This window comes from Brassica oleracea, chromosome C6 (assembly GCF_000695525.1).
Source record: "Brassica oleracea var. oleracea cultivar TO1000 chromosome C6, BOL, whole genome shotgun sequence".
Classification (NCBI taxonomy): Eukaryota; Viridiplantae; Streptophyta; class Magnoliopsida; order Brassicales; family Brassicaceae; genus Brassica; species Brassica oleracea.
The window spans coordinates 18,803,496-18,814,130 of NC_027753.1; the positions used below are offsets into that span (position 1 = coordinate 18,803,496).

The 10,635-nt window shown below is 32.9% G+C and overlaps 2 long non-coding RNA genes across 2 annotated transcripts; both read left to right on the plus strand.

Annotated features, from left to right (window-relative positions):
• Window positions 1–3,422: 3,422 nt before the first annotated feature.
• LOC106299713 lies at window positions 3,423–4,611 on the plus strand. Its single transcript, XR_001261848.1, has 3 exons — window positions 3,423–3,590; window positions 3,841–4,144; window positions 4,526–4,611. It is a non-coding gene; the product is annotated as an uncharacterized LOC106299713 (long non-coding RNA).
• A 530-nt stretch (window positions 4,612–5,141) lies between these two features.
• On the plus strand, window positions 5,142–6,049 carry LOC106299759. Its single transcript, XR_001261862.1, has 3 exons — window positions 5,142–5,333; window positions 5,519–5,689; window positions 5,805–6,049. It is a non-coding gene; the product is annotated as an uncharacterized LOC106299759 (long non-coding RNA).
• Window positions 6,050–10,635: the final 4,586 nt, after the last annotated feature.

Consider the following 10,635-nt stretch of genomic DNA (forward strand, 5'->3'; position numbering starts at 1 on the left):
AAACTATTATTAGCTTTTAAAAATACTATATATTAGATCGTTTTATGTAATTTTTTTGAAAAAGTGTATGTATATATCTATAAGATTTTGCGATTATGTAAGAATTGTTGAACATTGTGTTTGACAACACATATATAACGAATTCATGATATAGCAACACATATATAAGTAGATATGTAGATACATACGTACACAATGGATTTTATATAGTTTAAATATATAGAAAGACATTAATATTTAAGTCAGGCTATACGAAATTCCATATTGAAATCGATAATTATGAAGAATCTCTGGTTATGGTAATAAAATCTCTGCGTATTTAAAAATGGAAACATTTGCAATCAAAGAGTAGTAGGGCATGGGATAAATTATTTTGTTAGTCAATAAGCTTATAGTATATATAGAGAAGTTTTAATGTAATTAACAATGGCAAATTTTGTAATTAGTCTAGTTAAGAAAGAGTGTTTGAATATAAGGTGTGAGAGAGTTTGTGGTGATGCCACGTAGGATATGGCATACATGTAATAAACACATGAAGTAAATGTTAGTTTTATCTAATGCTCCTCAAATAATAAGAAAGGGATATATATGCAATTAATGATTTTCAATAACAAAGATTTGTTAACAATTTGTATACACTCAATCATTTTTGTTTAAATCTTTGTAACTAAAATAAATTACACAATTGCATTAACCATATAATAAAAAATTAAACTTTTTCGTATATGTTGTATTTTGAATTTTTAAAAACGAGTATAAATTACAAAACTGTTAAAAGTCTCAAACAAATTTTTGTTATCAATGGTTTAAATTTTTTGTTATAATAAGATATAAATAGTTATAAACCACATGATCGTAAGAAGTCTTATTTAATAAGTGTTTAAATTAGTAATATATATATATATCATTTAATTAAACTACATATCATATAAAATACAAACTATATATTGATATTTACATTTAGGCCTGGGCATTTCGAGTTTCGATTCGGTTCGGCTAGGGTATTTCGGGTATCGGGTAGCTTGGGTAGGGGGTTAGAGGATTTATTTACTACTTGACATATTTTCGGTTCGGTTTGGTTTGGTTTGGATAGTTTTGATTTCGGTTCGGTTCGAATAGTAAAATTAGGAACCGGAAAATACCCAAAAAAATCGGTTCTCATTTGGTTTCGGTTCCGGTTCGGGTAGTTCGGGTAAAATATCGGTTATTCAGGGTAAAATATTAAAAAAAATTAGGATGATTTAGATAAAAAAATTTAGATATTTCAGATTACTTTGGATATTTTGGATAATACTATCCGGATGGTTTCTGATTTCAGATATTTTCGGGTAGTTCGGATACTTTATAATAATTTAGTTATTTTCAAATATTTTTTGGTACTTTTAATAGATTTTTAAATTATAAATATATATTTAGCTATGTTATATGTATATATAATTAATAGTGTTATATATCCGGGTACCCGTTTGATTCTTGGTTCAGTTTCGGTTTGGTTCGGATATATAAATATACGAACTGTTCAGATATTTGAGGGTCTTGGTCTGGTTCCAGTTTCGGTTCCTATTCGGTTCTTCGGTTCCGATTTTTTTTGCCCATGCCTATTTGCATTGAACAAATATTGAGAACTTAACTAATATTTTAATTTTGAAATTATCATTCAATTAAAAATAATTTTAAATTACTAAAACTATTAGACATCTCAAATTAGTTTTTTTATTAATGGTTTAAATTTTTGTTATAGGATAACAATAATCATAAAACCATATGATTAAAGTTTAATTTAATAAACAACTTTACTAAAAATATATTTTATATCTATGTTTATCATTTAAATTTAATTATATAATATATAATGGATAAAATTGATTTTTTTATTTATTTACCATAAAATGATCGTTAATAAACGATTGTTTGATTTATATGCGCAAGCCAATTTAATTATATACGTAATATTACCGATTTCTCAATATTTCAATATATATTTATTATTTTATTATTTTATAATATGTAGAAAACATAAAATAAATAATAATGTATAAATATAGTTTGTATATAAAATATTTCCTAGTGTTTTATAAAGTGGTGTACTACGACGTCTCTCACCGATCGTAAACGTGCTGTTTGACTAGTTTCGGTAAAAAAAGAATATCCCCCACTTGTATATTTTGATTTTCTTTAAAATTTGTGTTTTACATACTATCGTATTGGTGTGATATATTTCCATAAAAGAAGAAAAAGATACCAAAAATACATTTTTAAAAAATTCCTAGGATGATTCTAAATTTTTTTATACTAAATATAGTTTTCAAAAGTCAAAATGAACGAAAGAAATTCATTAAATAGCAAATAAACATTTATATTTTTAGGGTTAACTAATTTATATTTTATTAAGCACTGAGTAACACATTACATCATCATATAATCCATAACTCCAGAGACGGGCCTGACACAAGTTAAAAATAACTAATAGCATTTTTAATATATACCATTGAAGATCTGATGGTTCATTTGGTTAACAATCCCATTAATTGACCCCCTTTTCTTAGGTTCGAATCACTTCAAGCGCATCTTCTCTTTTATTTCTCCCAACTATTGATATTGGGCTAAGGGCCAGATTTTTACCCTAGGTCCGCCACTGCATAACTCTATTATATATGATGATGATGAACAGCTCCACGGATAAAAATTCCACGATAAAGCTATCCCCAAAATATTTGGATCGATGGACGGTTCTGCATATACGACATCCTCGATAGAGAGGCTCTCTCTCCAGTAGATGACCACAACAAATGGCTCTACCTACAGTACTATGGAACTTTTGATAAGCTTTGCATCCTATCATCTGCAAGAAATTGCATAGTCCATGATTCAAACCCGATATGGGTGTAAAAGCCTTTAAAGTTTAAACCTTAACCAACGCTACGATGCTGCAACAACTAATTTATACTCGGGATAGATTTGAGACGTATGGTTCTGAGATTGAATATAAATTTGAGAAGAATGGTTTTGGGATTGGATTAGGGATTTAAATAAATAAATAAATAGGATCAATGAGAATTTTTGGATTTGAAAATAAAATTCTGATATTTTTTTCAAAAAAATCAAAAAAATATAAAAAGTTCGAATTCAAAAATGTATAATTCAAAAATAATAAGAAATTACTTTTTATTTATTTAAATAATTATATATTAAATATATATATATATAAGTAGAGTTCTCTCTAGGGCCATGCACGTCACTAAGTCAGTGCACCAGACGGTGACACCTGTCCATTTCATGAAAACGCTGTGTCTCATTAACAACTTCATTCCTGGTGAGTTTTTTTATTGGACTTCATATTGGGTTAGTTGTTTGATTTTGTATGGACCTTTATTTCACTTAAAATTGGATTTCTTTTACGATTTCTCACCGTCGTTGTTATGTTTCGGTTCATCTTACCGGAGACCTAGAAATCTGAAAACGTTACAGAATCTGGCTAAATTCAGGCGTGTCTTTAACGCAATCATTAACGATAGCTTCAACTCCTATCACGATTCATCAATGAATGGATCCTCTTAACTTTCTTTCTCTGAATCTTAGACTATAAAAAGGTATGTCATATCCTTGAAATTCACCTGTTCAGTACCCTTAATCATAAACTTCTAAAAAAATCAAGTGATAACAATGGTTATCTCCGCTGTTATTATAGTTTGAGGGTCGTCGAGCAACTCATGCTCTTCGATATATATCTTAAAAAGTTGTTGTTTTCAGATTCACTAATGACCTTCACTCTATTTCTTCAAAAGTTGTAAATTCTCGATTTGAATGATTATTAAGGTTTTGTTTATTGATGTTTTGTAGGCGGAGATAAGAAGAAGATAGAATGGAGGAAAGATCAGATCCGTTGCTAAAGTTTGATTACGATGCGTTTTAGAAAGGTCTGGGAATATTCTACGACAGCTAACGTTATCTCCAGAGATAGCTCGGTGGGTTTGATCTCAAGCTCTATATTGTAATATGTTTCTTCGTTCACGTTGAATCAAATAACAGAGGTCGGATAACGGTGGCTCTGTCGTATCAGTTTGCTATCTATAAAAGCTACATATACAGAAGATCTGCACACCTTACGCATGGTTGCTGGAGCTATTTTTGATCTTTGTGGCAGGTGAAAATAACACCAATAGTTTGATATCAAAATAATCTTAACTCGCAATCTAATTTTCTGGGATGATTATAGGAGACGACAACATCTACCGACAAATGAGAAATTTTAGTTTTTCAAAGAGAGCATTTAAAAACCATTCCAATAGTCTATGTATATTATATGCTCAAAGAACCAAATAGGTAACCACATTTTAGTATACATACTCCTCCTTTCTTTGTTTATCTGCATCTGAAACTTGATATTAAGCGACCCACAATCTCCTCGTTGAATTAGGAATAATGTAAGCCAGAGTTGAAATAAGTGTTTGCTTGGTCAGATCATATCTAACTTACCAATATTTTTACATTTGTTTTGTTACTGATATAGTTTTTTTTTTTGCAGGATGAGTCGAGCTTCTTCTTACAGCGTTCGTAGGGGTGGGCGTTCGGATACCCGTTCGGGTTCGGGTCGGGTATTTCGGATTTTCGGGTATTTCGGTATAGGGATAGAGAACCCGTTCGGATATTTCTGTACTTCGGATCGGGTTCGGGTATTTTTAGTTTGGGTTCAGTTATTTTAAATCGGGTTCGGATATTTAGATTTTAAAAGAAAAAATTAAAATTTTCGTTTTTTAAGTTTCTTGTATTTAAAAATATAGATTTCACTTAACTGATTTTTTTATATTTTTTTATAGATTGAATGATTAATAGGGTTAGAGACAATATTTCAAAAACAAATAGATATTAATTTGGGTATTATTTTTAAACAAAAAGTTTGACATGCATTTTAAATGAATATTAAATTATTTTCTCCATAATTATATATATACTTATGATCTTAAAGTATGTGTAACATCAATATAAATATTTTTTTAAAAATGAGAGATGTAAACTAGAAATATAAGGGTACGTATATATATGTTCGATTATCTTCGGATATCCATTTGGGTTTGGATATTACCCGTTTGAGTTCGGATATCCAATCTCTCCTAACTTGATACCCGTTCGGGTATTTTGCTACTTCGGTTCGGATTTCGGTTCGAGTTTTCCGGGTCGGATTCGGGTGCGGCTTCGGGTATCGGGTAAAGTGCCCACCCCTAAGCGTTCGAGGAATGATTGCTTCAGATGTTGCTGATTAAGTTCTCCGTCAAGTTGATAAATTGGTCATGAATAATAAGCATGCTGCAGCACGTGAGAATTTGTCAGTCAAGGTAATAATTTTTATTCTTTCTTTCTACCCTACGCTCCTATGCTTATACATCAGTTTTGATACCTATACATAAGCTTTGATCACTGTTACTAGTACCGACTCATAGCAAATCTACTTTTCAGAATAGCTAGGCGATTAATATCGTCAATAGTCTTTGGATTTTCAAATAAACTAATAATGCCTCAGGGTGATGATGAATCAATTGATGGGGAGTTGCTCAAAAGCGCTTACACCGTAACACTAGCACCATTTGACATTTATACATTCTCTCTGGTAACCATGCATCTGACAGTGGGTTGACTCCAGTGTGAAAAATGGTTTCAGTGATTGGTGCTCTACTTGAAGGAGGCATAGAAGGTGCATCACTTGAGATTCTAATTTCTAAGCTTCATCCATATATGAAATTTTATAACTTCAATCTAGGCTAGGATTTAACCATCTATTAATGTTCATCTATAATATTATTTTGCAGTGTGAGCCTCTAATGTCATTTTCACAAACCCAGTGTTTATTATATGGACATTTTGATGAACATGAAACCTCCTTGAGCTTCTTCAAGGGTACGTGGAAAAAGGGGTCATCGGAAAGTGTTTCATTTGGCGCAGAAACATGAGATAACATTGCTGTCTCCACTTTTCCGTTGTTTTATATATTTTAAAACTATACATGATGCATCTTATGCTTTAGCGTGAATTTGTTAGCAGAAGATGGTTTACAAATTCTTATAAATACAATCCTTGAGTTAAAGAGTTTTTCTATTCAAGTTGGATGTTTGTATCCTAAAAGAAGTATATAGGTTGGTTACCTTCTCCAACTTTTGACATTGACACATCACTGTAAAATTTTAAAATTGATAATAAAATTAACATTTTTTTAACATTTGAACTATATATATTAACAACACATCAAATGCTCTGTAAATAATTTTAATAGCTAACAATACATCAAATAGTTATGATTCTCTATTATTTTTTGGTTTAGCCTATACTTTGGTGGTCAAAAAAGGGAAACAATTGAATTTTCCATATTTTTGTTGAAAACAGTAAAAATTAATTTCATAGTTTAATACTACTTGCTTTTAAAAAATAAAAAATAATTTGGCTTTCTTTTCAAATTGTTTAAATTATAAAATTTAAGAAGAAATGCATTAAAAATCTATGAAATTCAATAAAATCAAATATTTTGAACAAAGTAAAGTAGTTATATTTTTAGTGAATTATTTTAATATAGTAACAAATAAATAATTTATATAAAAAGAGAAATAGTAAAATTTGTAGTGAAAATAGTGAAAATTATAATTAAAAATAAACTAAAAATTTTATTTGAATTTAAAATATATTTATATCATTTTATTAACTTAGGGCGGGTCCGATCCTAGTCATCAAACAAGTATTAAAAGGGGAATAAGAGCCTCAGATACTGTCCACGTCAGATGGAAAAATCACCCAATCATGTTATAAGGTTTTGCCACGTAAGCTACGGTTTGCGCATGTTGGGCTTTGCGTTTTTTTAAAATCCGTCGTGTTTATACGATTGGGCCAGGAAGCCCATCAAAGTTGAATGCCTATTACCTGATACTTCGCCGACTCGACCTTGCCCTTTCTCATTTTCTCCAAACCCTAATTTGCTAGATCGATTCGTGAGACCCTTTGCTCTTCCTCTTCTTCGTTTCCGTTTCACGATCTGATCCACAATCAATCAATACATCCTCCACTTTGTTTCTCCCTTTACTCTCATTTATGGATTCTCTTAGCTTTTCTCATTCTGATTTTATTTATAAAACTCTTAATCGATCGGAGTTTTATTTCGATCAAACTTGGTTGTATATTCTCATTAGTATATTGCAATGAGTTTCAACGGAAAATACACGTTATCCGGTGAGCCTAACTCGAAGAAACCAAAAGGCGTTGAGGCTGACTCCTTTCTCGGACCGATCAAGCCCGTCGGCAAACCCGGTGTCTCTTCCGGCCTCTCGATCGGCGATCCCCACTCGAAGAAAGCCAAAGGCGAAGCGTCGGTCTCCTCTTCCCGTCTGACCAAACCCAGCGGCAAGACCGGTGTCTCTTCCGGCGTCTCGATCGGCATACCTAATTCAAAGAAACCCAATGGTAAGTGAACCCGTATCGTTTCGTTATCAAATTATAAAGTCCGAAGCTTTGTGTTTTCTCAGACAATGAGATGAACAATATAATTTTTTTATAATAGTTTATTCTACAGTAAATACAAATGCATATAAAATTGTGGTATAGAGATGAATTTACATTTTTGATGATGGCAACGCTCATATTTCTTCTGCAGGTCCGATCATTCACACCGCGAAGACCGGTGTCTCCTCCGGCGTTAGGGGCAAAGCCGCTGTCTCCTCTGGCGTCAGGGGAAAAGCCATTGTCTCCGCCAACTTTGGGGAAGTGATGTTTTTCAAAGATGTGAAATTCAGACCTCATGAAGGCGAGGTGAGGTTTCGGTTGATCCACTTTTGGGAAGCTCGAAATGTTCTGATGAAGATGCTTATCGGTCTCGAAATGCTTCTCATCGACGAAGAGGTATAAACCAAATTCTTTTTTACATTATTAGTTTAAAAATTGTTTAGCCGAGATGCTAAGAAATCTTTTTAGATTCAAACTTATCGGTATATTCCTTTTGTTTTTTTAATGAATTCATAACAAGTGTTTGCTAAATCTTTTTGCTGTCTCGCTTTTTATAATCATTGGCTTTACATTTGAAGAAGGATAAGTTAGTTCAACAGTTTCGTTTTTTTTCACTTACTGAATTCATATCAACTGTTTGCTATATAAGTTCTATTAGATTAGATCTTTAATTGTTGTTAGCACCATCACTATATTTTTGTTGTTGGTCATTGCGGGTTAAATATCTTTAATATCTTTGTTTACTTTTTCTAAGATTTCCTGTCTAGCTTTTCTAATTTAATCTCTTTAATGTTGTTAACAGGAAACTGTTATCCAGGGCTTCATCCCAGCTGGAAGGTTGGAAACTTATTTGCCACACATGAAAGCTGGTGGCATTTACAGATTCAACAATTTTTTCGGGTTTAATAACAAGACTTTGTATCGGGTAGCTGAACCAAGTGTCACTATCACCTTCTCATCGACCTCTGCCCTCTCTGTTCTAGAGGACAGTTCAGTTTGTTTCCCTGAGGATCGTTTCCGGTTCCATGGATATGAAGAATTCGATGCTACCTACGACTTGAAAGGGGATCTTTATGGTAAGTTCTCACCATCATTACACCCCATCACTGTTTGTATAGGATAATGTTTAATCTAATCTTAGATATTGTGTTTTCATTCGATCTAATATATTCAGCATTGTTTGGCTAGGATAATGTTATGATCCAGTCTTAGATATTTAGGTTTCATTGCTGGGTTTATAAGATATAAGGCATTGAGTTTGATTGTTTTCTTTTGCAGATTATGTTGGCCACATCAAACTTGTGAATGGGCAGGTTCTCAATGACAGTCTCGTGCTAGATGAAGCTGAGATAGCTTCAACCCGCTGAGTTTTGCTTCATGTTCGAACACATGAGTAAGCTAATTTATATCTTCTTCCATATTCATATATTGTCTCTCTTACCACACGAGTTTTGGATGTTATTGTGGTCCGGTGATGAAGTTGTACCTATGGGACTAGGCTGCCTCAAACTTTAGTGAAAAATTTAAAGCATCTGGAAGAACTGCAAGTGTTATTTTAGTCACCACCTTAAACCCGAAACGATTTGGAGGTTTGTATATCAACTTTTGCTTTTTGTTTTAAGAAGTTACATAGGATGGTTAAGGAATCTTATCTGGTTAGGTTAGCTTTGAGTAATAGAACTGCATTTGATTGAATTTGGAGCTTATTAGCTATGAAACATTTGTAAAGTCTGTGAAGAATTAAGAGTTGAGTAACCTCGATAGGTTCTGAAATAACAAATATTATAGATACACATAATCTCTTCATCTCATTTTATTATAATTTTTGCTTCTGTATTATATCATTGGATCTGATATAGGTGCCCTAGCTCTCTCTTCTATGACGCCATCACGAGTATTTATGGACAGTGATGTCCAAGCAACCCGAGATTATCTCACTTGGTAAGCATTCCTGTATTTAAATATCGTTCGTTGTTTTTCCAATATTGTAATGTATGTTTTGACATTATCTTCAGGTTGAACTCAAACTTAGATGCTGCCAACAGAGTTGATGCAGACGTTGTCACTAAGACTGAGACAGTGATCATAGGCGAGCTCTTTTCCTATATGAAGCAGGCAGCTGCCAAGGTAGTACAGTACCAATGGATAACACATTCATTATGATAGTCTTAGTTTCTCATTTAATTTTTACAACATTTTTGCAGGTTGCTTGGTTTGAGTGCATAGAAACCATTGATAATGTTGTGCATGGTTCACGATGGTATTACATAGGCTGCGGTGGGTGCCACACTAAGGCAACCAAAGGGCCTACCACCCTTATGTGTAAAAAATGTGGGAAAAGGGATATTGTTGGTGTTGCACAGTAAGTGATTCAAATTTACTTATACTCATACTTTCAATGCATTCATTATTAATCTGCTCATGACACATGTGCCTAGCCAAGATCTCTGTGTACGACAATAATGACCAGGCGTTTTTTGTGCTCCTTGGTAATGCTGGTCATGAGTTGACTAGAAAGAAAGCTTCTGAATTGGTTGAGAGCTATTTCGAGGTAATTACAAACCTGCCTGTCTTTGTTATTTGAAACTGTATTCTCCCAAGATAGTTAGAAATGTATAGTGACAATTGTTTAAATGTATGTTAGGCCAATGAGAGTGTAGGAGATGATCACTTAGTTCCAGTGCCTCAAGCTCTGATTAATACTATAGGAAAGACTCGCCAGTTCATTGTGAAGGTATCAAATCACAATTTGACTGGCAAGACCAAATTTTTGACTTTGACAAAGGTGCTCACTCCAGAAGCTCCAGAACTTGAAGGCGATTTAAAAGAAAATGTGATTGTACCAGATGCCCAGGAAACTTTGCAGAAGGGAGTTGCTGAGGATGGTCCTTCCACAGGCTTTGAAGAATCTGATGGTGAAAGGGCTGCTGATATTGTTGAGGCAGAAGAGCCCAAGCGAGCCAAATGTGGCTAAGATGTGTTTAACTGGTGGTTTTATGGTTACTAAAAGTCTATGCTTTGTTTCTTTTTAATTTCAGACTTTATCTTAGCAACATTTGAACTATCTTTCTTATAATCTCTGTTGGTTATAGTTATGTTTAATGATTTCTTCACTACAAGAAAACATAATCTTAACGAGGGCGATTTTCCTCGTTA